The sequence below is a fragment of the Dermacentor albipictus genome, chromosome 6 (genome assembly GCF_038994185.2).
Source record: "Dermacentor albipictus isolate Rhodes 1998 colony chromosome 6, USDA_Dalb.pri_finalv2, whole genome shotgun sequence".
NCBI classification, from domain to species: Eukaryota; Metazoa; Arthropoda; class Arachnida; order Ixodida; family Ixodidae; genus Dermacentor; species Dermacentor albipictus.
This window is the reverse complement of record NC_091826.1, coordinates 102699918-102711949: the sequence shown is the minus strand read 5'-3', so window position 1 is coordinate 102711949 and position 12032 is coordinate 102699918.

The window sequence follows — 12032 nt, the reverse complement described above, 5'->3', positions numbered from 1 at the left end:
ATGCGGGCCTGGGCTTAACTGAAAGCATGGGTGACATAATTGAAAGAATGTGACAACGCCGAGAACAGGCTGCGTCGGTCAAACCTGCTGTTCTTTGGTCTTCAGGATGACACGAAAGCGAACTGGGATGGCTCGGAGCAGAAAATAATGACATTTTGCTCTAATAATCTAGCAATCACTGTAACCGAATCCCAGTTTGAACGCGTACATCGGTTAGGGAAGTTTTCTGTTGACAAGCAAAGGCCCATCATTGCAAAATTTTAAAGACAAACAGTGAATTCTGGCATCCGCGCACAAGTTGAAAGACTCTAATTATTCTATTCGCGAAGGTTTTTCTTTGCTGACCAGGTTAGCTAGGTGGAACCTACTAGAATTCGCCAGAAACCAGAATAGGAAGAGCAAACTGGTCGCTGATAAACTGCGCATTGACAACAAAACATACGTCTTTGATAGCACGACTAATCTCAGTTGTGCTATCAGCAAGATAGCTAGACAAGAGCAAATCCACTCAGGAGCTGCCTAGGCCATCTAGCACTAGTCCAGAGCTATGATTATCATTTACTAACATCCGCAGCCTGCTTCCTAAACGTGATGAAGTGTGTTCTTTTTTGGATGATACTAACAGCGATATTGTAGCGCTGACAGAAACCTGGCTTCATAGAGGTGTAATGGACAATGAAAGTTACCCTAAGCAAAATAGCTATAACATATACAGGCGTGATCATTCCGTTAAGAGAGGTGGCGGTGTCCTTATCGCCATCAAGAAGAAAGCGCTTGCTTCATACCACGTACATAGTGATTCTTCTCTGGAAATAGTGTGGGCCGCCTGTGCAACGGCATCGGTCAGGGTATTGGATGGCGTCTGCTACCGACCGCCAGATTCTGATCTCTCCTTCATTACTAAACTTTATGCCAGTATTACTCCTGCCATCCAAACATGCCCAGCATGAATTCATTTACCTGGTTGGTACTTTAACTTCCCGCACATTGACTGGCAGAATTTGTCAACCTCGTGTCGCACCTCAGCGGAGCTTATCAGACTTACTTTAGACTTCAATTTTTTTCAAGTGATAAATCAACCAACTCGTGGTTCTAACGTTTTAGATGTCTTCTGCAGTGCACCTGAAGCGATTGGCGAAGTTCTGTACTTCGATGGTTTTAGTGACCACAAGCTTATTCATTTAGAGCTTAATGTCCCATTAGCATTTCAAGGTACTAAAACCAGGCAAATTCGCGATTATAATGAAGCCGATTATAAAGAAATTAATAATAGGCTTAATGACTTTTTCATTCAAACATTCTTTCTCTCATTTTCGGATAGGTCTGTTGAACACAACTGGGTGCTTTTTAAGAACATGATAAATAATCTAGTATACAAAAATGTTCCCTTGGGGCTTTCTATCTCAAACGACAAATCTAAACCATGGTTTACAAAAGCTCTCTGTCGTCATCGAAATCAAAAGAAACGTCTCTACAAAAGGGCCAAACTCTTGTCCACACCATCGGCTTGGGAAAAATACAGTGTAGGGTTAAAATCTTATTGCTCTGCTGGTCGCGTTTCTAAGGATAAACATTTTTCTCATGACCTCCTCTCTCTTTTAAAATCCAATCCCAAAAAGTTTTGGTGTGTGATATCTCCCGACAGTGCTAGCTAATCATATTTTACTGACCTATGATGACCATCTACCACTCTCTGATAGTGAATGCCCTCATGCATTTTACAGGTATTTTGCATCAGTATTCACAAGGGAGGACCATTCCAACATACCCATTGTACCTGATCATGATTGGCAATATATGGCCCCTATTATATATATTGTCACCGTTGAAGGTATCGTTCAATTCATTGATAACCTAAAGATTTCTACAAGTGCTGATGTTGACAACATTAACTCTAAAAAAGCACTGCATCAATTTCCAGCCCAATTCTTTGCCTCCTTTTCCAACAATCACTATCATCTGGCTTGCTCCCTACCGACTGGAAAATTGCCGAGATCGTCCTTGTGTTTAAAAGCGGAAACAGGAATTCACCTGAAAACTACCGTCCAATTTCACTGACATGCATTTGCTGTGAATTACTCGAACACATTATCGCTTCTCACATTTACAGTCACCTCGAACATAATTCCTTCCTTTTTCCTGAACAGCGCGGCTCCCGAAAATGATTTTCTTGTGATACTCAACTGCTAGAATTCACGACTGATTTGCATTTTAACATGGACGCTAACCTACAAACTGACTGCATTTTTTTAACATATTGCTAAAGCTTTAGACCACGTTGCACATCCCCGTTTGTTTTCAAAATTTTCTGTTGTTTGCCTAGATTCTTTTACACTGTCATGGATTCGTAAATTTCTTTCTTTCCGCTAACAGTTTACAACAGTTAGCAGTTTTACTTCATCACTCTGTGACGTAACTTCAGGTGTACCTCAAGGCAGCGTTCTTGGCCCTTTATTGTTTGTCACATACATTAACGACCTGCCCGCTAACATATCTTCTCGTCTACGACTCTTTGATGATGACTGCATCATTTACCGCTCCATTAATTCCATGGATGATCATCTCGCCCTCCAAAGTGACCTGAACCTAATTTCCAGATGGTGTAATAAATGGCAAATGACACTTGACTCGAATAAATGCAAGGTTATCTCTTTCAGCCGCAAGCGTACCAATTCTAACTCCTCGTATCTCATAGATATATCATGGTATTGTCTCAGGCATCATCATACAAGTATTTAGGTATTCACCTCAGGCATAATCTTTCATGGACCATGCATGTCAACACGATTTGTGCGAAAGCTTCAAGGACACTGGGATATCTGCGCCGGAACCTGCGGAATTCTCCAAACAATGTTCGAAAACTGGCCTACCTAACACTTGTGCGGCCACAGCTAGAATATGCAGCATCCATATACTCTCCATATCAAAACTACTTAATAAGCTTGCTAGAATCCATACAAAATAGAGCCGCTCGCTTCATTACACGTAACTACAGTCCCCTTTCGAGCGTAACATAGATAAAACTTGATATCTCTCTTGAGCCATTACATATTCATCGTTCAATCGCTCTTTTATGCCTATTTCATAAATATCGCCACTGCACCAGGCCATCTGCGTTACCTCTAGAAGCGCCGTCACGCATTTCGAGCTGTTTACATAATCAGTACAGCATCAAGCGCATATACGGAAGAACACAAGCCTTCAATTCATCAGCCCTTCCACGTGACACCGTTCTTTGGAATGATCTTCCCGATAATATTGCATCCATATGCAACCATCAACCATTGCATGATCAGCTGCGCGAATACTTTCAAGTGACATCGTGACGTTAAACCTTCGCTTGTATAAATTATCACACTTTTTGGGTATTATGTTTTTGTAAACCCCTGCTTTATTATTTTTTTTCTTGAGTCATGTGTCAGACATTTGTGCTGTATTTGTATACTTCAATTATTTTTTGTACTTTGCTCTTATGTTTGTTGCTGCTTTTTAGTACGAGCCCTGTTCAACGTTTTCCCTTTACCTTTTTTTGACCTGCATATTTTGCATTTCTTATAATATCCTTGTTCGTTCCCCTTACTCAATGACCCCTAGGCCCTGTAAGGTATTGCGAAAAAATAAATAAATGGGCGTGCTTTTTTTATTGTAGTTATTTATTTATTTGAGGGCGGAGGAAGGTTATGCCGGATGCCCGCCACGGCCGAACTCGGGCTTGAAGACATGGGCCTGGGTTGGGCCAGGGCCTGTTAAGGGCCTCCGTCGGACTTCTAGTATACGTAGGAGTTCTGCATAGATTGAAGGCATTATGTGCGAAGCGAAAATGACATTATGAAGAGTGTGTGAGAAGGATGCAAGAGAGAACAGAGCGCCGACTCCACCCCACAGTTCCTTTTTCTTTTCAGAAAACATCGCTGTACAGGGTGTCCCAGCTAACTTCAGCCAGAGTTTAAAATATGCGAACGCCACGTAGCTGGACAGAAATGTTGTTCGCCGTCGCTTGGAGATACTCAAATATTTTTCTTCTCATTCCATTTATTTAGATAAATCTTTTAAAAATAATTAATGAATTTCGCAAATATTATAGGTATATGAAAAATATCAATGAGAAATATGTAGAGCGACATGAAAAACTCCCGATACCGCTTTCCGTTGCTCAAAACGTGCTACGTAGAAGTGTTTTTCGAGCGTGAAAGAAGCCCGCGAATACACGCAAAGTGCCTCGAGCAGCCAGTCGCGCGGCAATTGTGCGCACAATAAGTGCAACACAAGCCATAAGGTAATGACTTAAAACATAATTAGTGAATTTATGGTAATTAATAGATGACGTTGTTCAATTTTCTGTGCAAGCAGTGTCCCCCTCTTCGAGTAAACCAGCTCATGGACTAGAATTGTGCTATATGCCACTGGCAATTAAAACATAATTTTTGAAAGTTTTCGCTGTAACACCCTGTATATTGCTCGAGAACATTGCCTCGTGCGTCGAATAAACATAAACACCATGCCCATCATCTCTTTCCGATGATGCTGGGGCAAAACAATTAAGTGCCGTGTATAACGAATGAAAATTGGCAGAAAGTGACTATTCAGTAACTCTTTTCAGAGCGCACAAGCAACCTGCACAGCGCAAATTTTTGGTACACGTCACGAAAAAGCGGCCCTCATTTTTTTCCCGATATGCGAAATATGTGTTTTTTTTTTCGCTCCTGCCGCGAAGCAAGTAATAGTGTAGCTCTTATTTAAAAACAGCCTGAAAATGAAATCGTCAAAGTCTGACGTGACACTTGCCTTTAGAAAAGAATTCAAGTCAGTGTTCTATTGGCATTAAATGGCAACGCACGTTCAACCAAGGTCATTTTCACGAGCATGTCTACGATAAGTTGGGATCACACATTTAAATTTGACATCTATACCTGTAAGAGGTTTGATTAGATTTTCGATGGTGATAAGATACTGATACTGCAATGCTATGTAGGCTATCTATGGACAGAGATTAAATAGTTCCGGCATTTTTTAATCCAATGATTTCATGCCGTAAGGCACACCAGCCGTTGTGCGGTGCTCATTAGAGAGTTTTAGTGCGTCTGGTATTCTTGCAAACGCGGGCGGTTTGCCGGATGAGCGGGGGCGTAAACGAGAGCGGCGAGATTAGTGGCGCCAGCTGGGGGTGCAGAGCTCAACCACATAAACACAGAGCCAATTACTACATTCTTCTTAGCTACGGGTGTAAATTTTCTACAACGGTGTAATCATGTTCACAATTACGCCGCTGACGAAAATTTGCACTAGCAGTGAAGCGGAATACAGTAGGTTACTGCAGATTTAGCTCTGTGTTTGTCTGGTTGAGCTCTACGCCACCAGGCGGCGGCACCACTCCGGCCGCTCACATTTACGCCACCTACAAACCACCGCCGTTTGCCGGAATAGCGGACGCGCTAAAGGTCTCTACTACTTTCCGAATACGGATGCAGCGGTTCCAAAAAACTCGCCTTGATGCAAATTTAACAAACGGACATTTGTCACGGCGGGAACTGCCCAGCGTAAGGCCAGTCAGGCGTTCTCCGCCACGCGGGCGTGTATGGCGAATCCCGCGCGTCGTCTGCTACAGGGCGCCCCGAGAATTGCATAGAGCAGGCTTTGGCGGAGGCTTTACACGCGATGGCTTCCACTTTAATGGAAGGCTAGGAGCCGAGATCGGCTAGCGCCTGGCAGGTCGGGCAGTAGCTTTTTTAGGGGGTCCACTGCGCTTCAGGGCGTAGGGGTAGGTAGAAACAGTGTAGAAAGTGCAACAGTAGAGGCTGACGCCAATAAAATGGCCACCAGGAGGTCCAGGAAGAAAACTACAAAAAATAAATTTAACACCAGGATCAGGTACATAAAGATGCAAGGCGGTAGAAAGAGAGTGAAGTGCTAAGAAATACAACAGCAGTTAAAGGACAAAGTAGGTGTATACGCGCTATGCGAAACACATCTCAGGGATCTAGATGATCCACCGTTTATTGAAGGCTACGTCTGGGAAGGGAGCAATAGAACAACAACGGAGAGGAAGGGAGGAGAAGTAGGTATGCTGATACATCAAGGAACAAATTGGAAAATAATAAAGTTAACTTGCAAAGAACATGTCTGGTTATCAGGTACAATTGTCGGTGAAGAGAAATGGCTAGGAGTAGAGGATAGGAGTAGTAGGGGGCCAAATGCAGGCAAGAGAACAAGGATCTAGTGAAGTGTCTCGATGACGATATAAAGCAGTTTGGATAAGGTGCCGATATTTGTCTGCCCGGTGACATGAATGGCCACATCGAGGATATGTATGGATGCAGAGATTGTAATGGGAGGTTGATGCTAGACCTCTGTGAGCGACACAACCTAATTATAATAAATAGATAAACTAAGTGTGAGGGACAAATCACGTGGGTGTCCCGTAACAGACAAACGACCATTCATTACTGCTTAATGTCGCAGGGGTTGTATAGCAAGCTCGCAATAGTGGAAATAGACGAAGAGAGGAAGTACAGCTTCGGAAGTGATCATAAGCGTATTAGTTTACATTTGGGAGCCCTGCTCAAAAGAGAAATGCAGGGAAGTCAAAAAGAGTACGCAAAATTAAATAACGAACGAATAGCGCAAATAGCGGCCGACATAGAGGAAGCAATAGAGAAACGTCCCATGGAAATGTGGGAATATAATCAGTTAGAACTGCTAATCAGTACAAAAATAAACGAAGTAAAAGGAGTAAACCGCTGGAGAGGAAGCCACGAAATTGGTGGAATAAGAAATTAGGGAGGCCATCGAACAACGACGGTTGACATCTCGGGAACACAGAGAAGCGAAGAGGGCGCAGTTATCTGAAGAGGAAATAGGCCGAAAATGGGAATCTTATAAACAAAAGAAACAACAAGTGCAGGTGCTCGTCCGGGCTAAAATAAAGCAGTCCTTTGATCGCTGGCTGGCTGAAGTTCGCGATGCAACTAATAAAGGGAGGTCAAGAAAATTCTGGTACCATATAAGGTGGCTGAGTAAAGCTAATCACAGAAAGCAGGAACAGATTCGCGATAACGAAGGAAATTGTTTACAGGGAGATGACGCTGTGAACTACATCGGTTCAGTTGTAGCAGAGTCATTTAGGAAAGACAATAGGGTAATCGCCCCAAATGAGGGTTCAACACAGGATAGCATAATAGAAAACAGCTTAGAACTGACCAACCTTAACTGGAAAGAGGCGGAAGCAAATGTTCCAAAATGCACGTCCGCGGGGATAGAAGAAATTCCAATCAAGTTCATTAATGAACTTGGCCCAAGAAGCAAGGAAACGCTGACAAAAGCATTGGTAGCAGTCATAACAAATAAGCAAATTCCTCACAGCTGGAAACAGAGTAAAATGAAATTGATTTATAAAGTGTGGGGTTGTCCCGCCCATGTTCTTTGGACAAAGGAACGACAGCACAGTAGTGCAAACAATCACGAAGGAATTTATTGCACCTTTCATAGATCAATGCCTGTAGCCGAGTTGCTATCCACAAAACATGCCAATGGGCGCGCGACAGATCGCGAAAGTCCGTCTCACCGCGACCGGATAGTGAGCAAATATGTTCGCCCCTTGCTGGATCCCAACGCCTGGTCGTTCGCGCGTACAGTGGCTCCTTCGCACGAGGCCTCACGAGACGGTCTCCCAGAAGCATGGACCGGCGCACGCGTGGCACGTCCGCGCTGCTTGACGTCGCGAACCAAAGAGGGAGCGCCTTCTCTTCCCGCACCCAAGTAACCCCGCCGTGAGGCGGCGTTAGGAGCGCAACACTCGCGCCATCTCTTGCACTGCGCTTCAACCACTCCGACCGCCGCGGGCGCCAGGCCACGCGGCGAAGCCGCACTGCAGGAGACGGGAGCTATGCGGTAAAACAAGATATCAGGGGACGCATGAGAGTCACGGAACCCCACAAAAGAGAAAGGTGATAAGAAGAACATAAAATCCTTCTGACCAATTACGATAACATCAGTTATATATAGGCTGGCAATACAGGCGGTGAAATTAAAAATGCATTCATGAGTAGAAAGTAATAGAATACTCGGAGAACTTCAGAACGGGTTCAGAAGTGGTAGGCGCTTGGATGATAGTCTGTCCATGCTTACCCAGTGCATAGAAATAGCTAAGGCGGAAAATAGACCTCTGTATTTAGCCTTCTTGGATATAAGCGGTGTATACGACAGCGTCAACAGGGAACTCCTGTGGAACATATTAAAATATGAAGGTATCGGTCATGAGGTAATTGATTTTCTACAGGAAGTATATCGAGAAAATAATGTTGAAATAACATGGGAAGGAATTAAGAGTACGACAACTGTCGAGGTACACCTCGACAGTTGATTAAGGTTTAAGGCAATGTTGTCCTCTATCACCGCTGCTGTTCATGCTTTATATGACAAGTATGGAAAGAAGGTTACAACGAAGCAATCTAGGGTATACCCTGTCGCACAGATTAGGCGGAAAGGTTGTTGAGCAAAGACTACCGGGTTTAATGTATGCGGACGATATTGTACTGTTAGCAGAGAGCCAGGAAGATTTGCAAACTCTGGTTAATTGCTGTGGAGACGAAGGAGACAGTTTAGGTTTCAGTTTTAGCGCAGCTAAGTCCGGTGGGATGTTTTTCAACGACACAACTGATCAGGAGCTTACAATGCAAGGCCATGAAATACCCCGAGTGGCCGAATACAAATATCTCGGGGTATGGATAAACAAAGGGCATATGTACACGGAAAAGCACGAACAGTAGCAAAAGGACGAAGAGGTGCCGGGATAATGAAGTATAGGGCATTGTGGGTGTACAACAGGTATGAGGTACTGAGAGGTATTTGGAAGGGAGTAATAGTGCCGGGGCTTACTTTCGGGATTGCGGTCCTGTGTTTAATGGCAGAGGTTCAGTCGAGAGTAGAAGTAAATCAGAGAATTGTGGGAAGATTAGCACTAGGTGCCCTCGGGAAAACCACAAACGAAGCAGTACAGGGGGGATATGGGCTGGGCATCGCTCGAAGCACAGGAAGCTCAGGGTAAAATTCTATACGAAAAAACGCCTGAGGAAATTGGACGATAACAGACGGGCAGCTAAAGTATTTAAATACCTATACAGAGAGAGCGTTGACTCACAATGGCGGAAAAGAACTAGGAAGCTAACCAGTAAGTACGCCAGACACGAGGACGAAGAAAGACAGAGCAGTAAACGACAGGTTAAAAAACGCGGAAGGCAAAAATTGGATAAATTCAATGGAAAAGAAGCATAGTGCTGAACTACATTGACACTGGAAACAGCAGATCAGGAAGGTGTTTTATGATAACTCAAGAGGCAGTGCCCTTCTCTTTGAAGCTAGGTCAGGATGTCTTAGAACGCGGAGCTATAAAAAGAAATTTAACGAAGAAGACACATGTACTGTGTGTGGTAAATCTGTAGAAACAAATAACCTCATACTAAAATGTGGTGGTATCAATCCTGATGTCGATGTGGCCACAGTCACGCTTCCTGAGGCCCTAGGGTTCAGAGATAATAATAGTCATGTAAATAAATATGCGGTGGAAATTAGCAAAAGGCGATTGGAGGATTGGTGGCTCAAAAGCAGAGAGGTGACATAAAATTAAAAGGGTAGGAAGACGTATTTAAAGAAAATCGAGAATTTTAATGACACACAGCACAGGCAAATAAAAATAAAAGGCAAAAAAATTAAAAAAAAGCTGAGCATGGTGGCAACTGCCATCACCCCGTTTCAAAGGGGACGCTCCTACCTTCCATCCATCCATCCAGATACGAAAGACAATCTTCGCTCTCCAAGCAAACGATGCGCAGTAAAGAAAAACATTATTTATGTGGCCACTCTATTAAGAAACCACATTTAGCTTCAGGTGTAGTTTTGTAGGACTTTCCAGCGTGCAGCTGAAAGTGCCGCCCGCTTTAAAATTAGGGGGGGGGGGATGACATACTTGGTCCACCCCACTTCTGACCGGGGGGGGAGGGGGGAGGGGAGGCTGGCAAGTGCCCTCCTTACCTCCCTGTTGGATACGCCTATGGTCATTGCCACCTTCCTTGTTGTCGTTCCCAAGTTGGAATACACGCGTTTGATATTTCGGCTGTCTTCAGTTGCTGTACACCTGATATAATATTAAGTTCTTTATTTTTTTGCTTGTTGCGAGAACTATTGGCAACTCCAGAATCCGTTAATTGTGCTGGTAACACTGTCAAAACGAAGAAGGTTAACTGCGATGTCCAGGTTCACGATGGCTGTTTTGTTTAGTAACTAGGTGTTTGGTCGAAGCCGAAAGGGTCCTTGCTGCTGATCACCTTATTTAGATCGGTCTGAAGGACTTCAGCGACGAAATCGCGCAAATAGTGGCACTGTGCATGTAAAGATCCGGTCTGCCCAGCGACCCGAATCAGATTTTTTTTTTTGAAAGACAAGGATCCTTTCAAGCGAGTCGGGGGTTAAAAAAAAAGAAAATGTTTGTGTGTAGCGGGCCTCTCCGAAAGGTGCAAGCACTTGTTCGCAACGTTTATTTACTGTTACAGGTGCGATACTTAACTGTTTTCGACCTTCATATGCAACTCCATACTGCTACGCGTGTTGCAGTATACCTAGATTTCACAATATATAAGCAGTAACGTCTGTCATGCTTTCAGAAGCTAAATACGGATATTCTTCGCTGATCGAATGAGGCTAAAAAGTGTAAAGTTACCTGGTCAGTGTGTCTTGGGGTAAAAACAAATGACAGTTCTGTTTGTGCGTCGGGGTGCACCTCACGTGAACATAAGAGAGCAGGCACGTGACTATAAAACTTCGTGTGCCACTTAATAGCAGCAAGGCTGCGCAATTCGAGACTCTCGCTATGAATGACCGAGAAGACGGGAAACCTAGGTGCTCGATTTTTTGTTAATCACGGCCATATAAAGCCGACAAGCAGTGAAGCCAAGGAAGGACAGGGCTAATTAATTATCTGCGGACAAAATTAAAATGCAGAAAACAATGGAAAAAAAGCGCGAATGAACGCGGACGAAAAGATAACTTGTTATCTTCGTCCACTCCAGAGCGTACGTAGCCTCGCCGCTGCCAACATGCCGACTGAGAAAGAGGCTTGAGCAATGGCGGCCGTGATGGGGGCCACCATTCCAACCGTCATCTTGGTTAAGTCCTGCGATCATGGCACGTTTACGGGTACCGACGACCTTGACGTCGAAGATTGGCTCCGGGCCAACATGATCTTCCACTTGAAAGGTACCACAAGGGTCTTGTTTAAGACCCATGAAGAGGAGCTAAAAAGTTGGGAGCAATGCAAGGAGAAATTGGTCTCCAATCTATATGCTATGAAGGTGGTTGGACGGCGAAGCTGTAAACAACACCTAGAACGATTACCCATTGCGACGCAGCTTGAAATTATTCACCTGGCGACATTCAGAAGCACTTTGCCTAATTATTAGCCTAAGGCGTTTCAAGTGTCTGCGACTTCGTGCTCCTACAGAGAGTGCGCTAGAGACCAGAAGAATGCAATTAAAACTGACGGGTGCAACCCGGAAGGATGACACTGCTACAACGATCTGGACTGAAATTTCTGTATTGGTCCTGCCTGCGGATAGAAATGTACTTGAGGTTCGTATGGGCCGTGCCTCTGTAACGGCTTTGATTGATACCGGTGCGCACATCTCTGTCACGAGTGACCTACTTCGTAGACGCCTCGATAAAGCGCTCACCCCTGCTGCGTCCTGTGTTGTGCGAGTCGCCGACGGGCAAACACCGGTCGTCATGTGAATGTGCGCTGCTCGTGTCAGTGTCGCAAGCTGCCAGATTTCTGTTGTTTTCGCTATTCTGCAAGAATGGCCCCACAACATCATTTTTTGTCTCGATTTTCCATCAGTGCATTCAGCGTTGATTGACTGATCCGTGGGACTTGTTCAGCTCGAGTTTCCCTGCACTTCTGCCCTTCCTGAAGTTTCCAGCAGGCTGTGTTGAGCAGAGCATATTCCACTTGTCCCCAAAGTCAGGGCATGCGCGTCCTTCTTTCA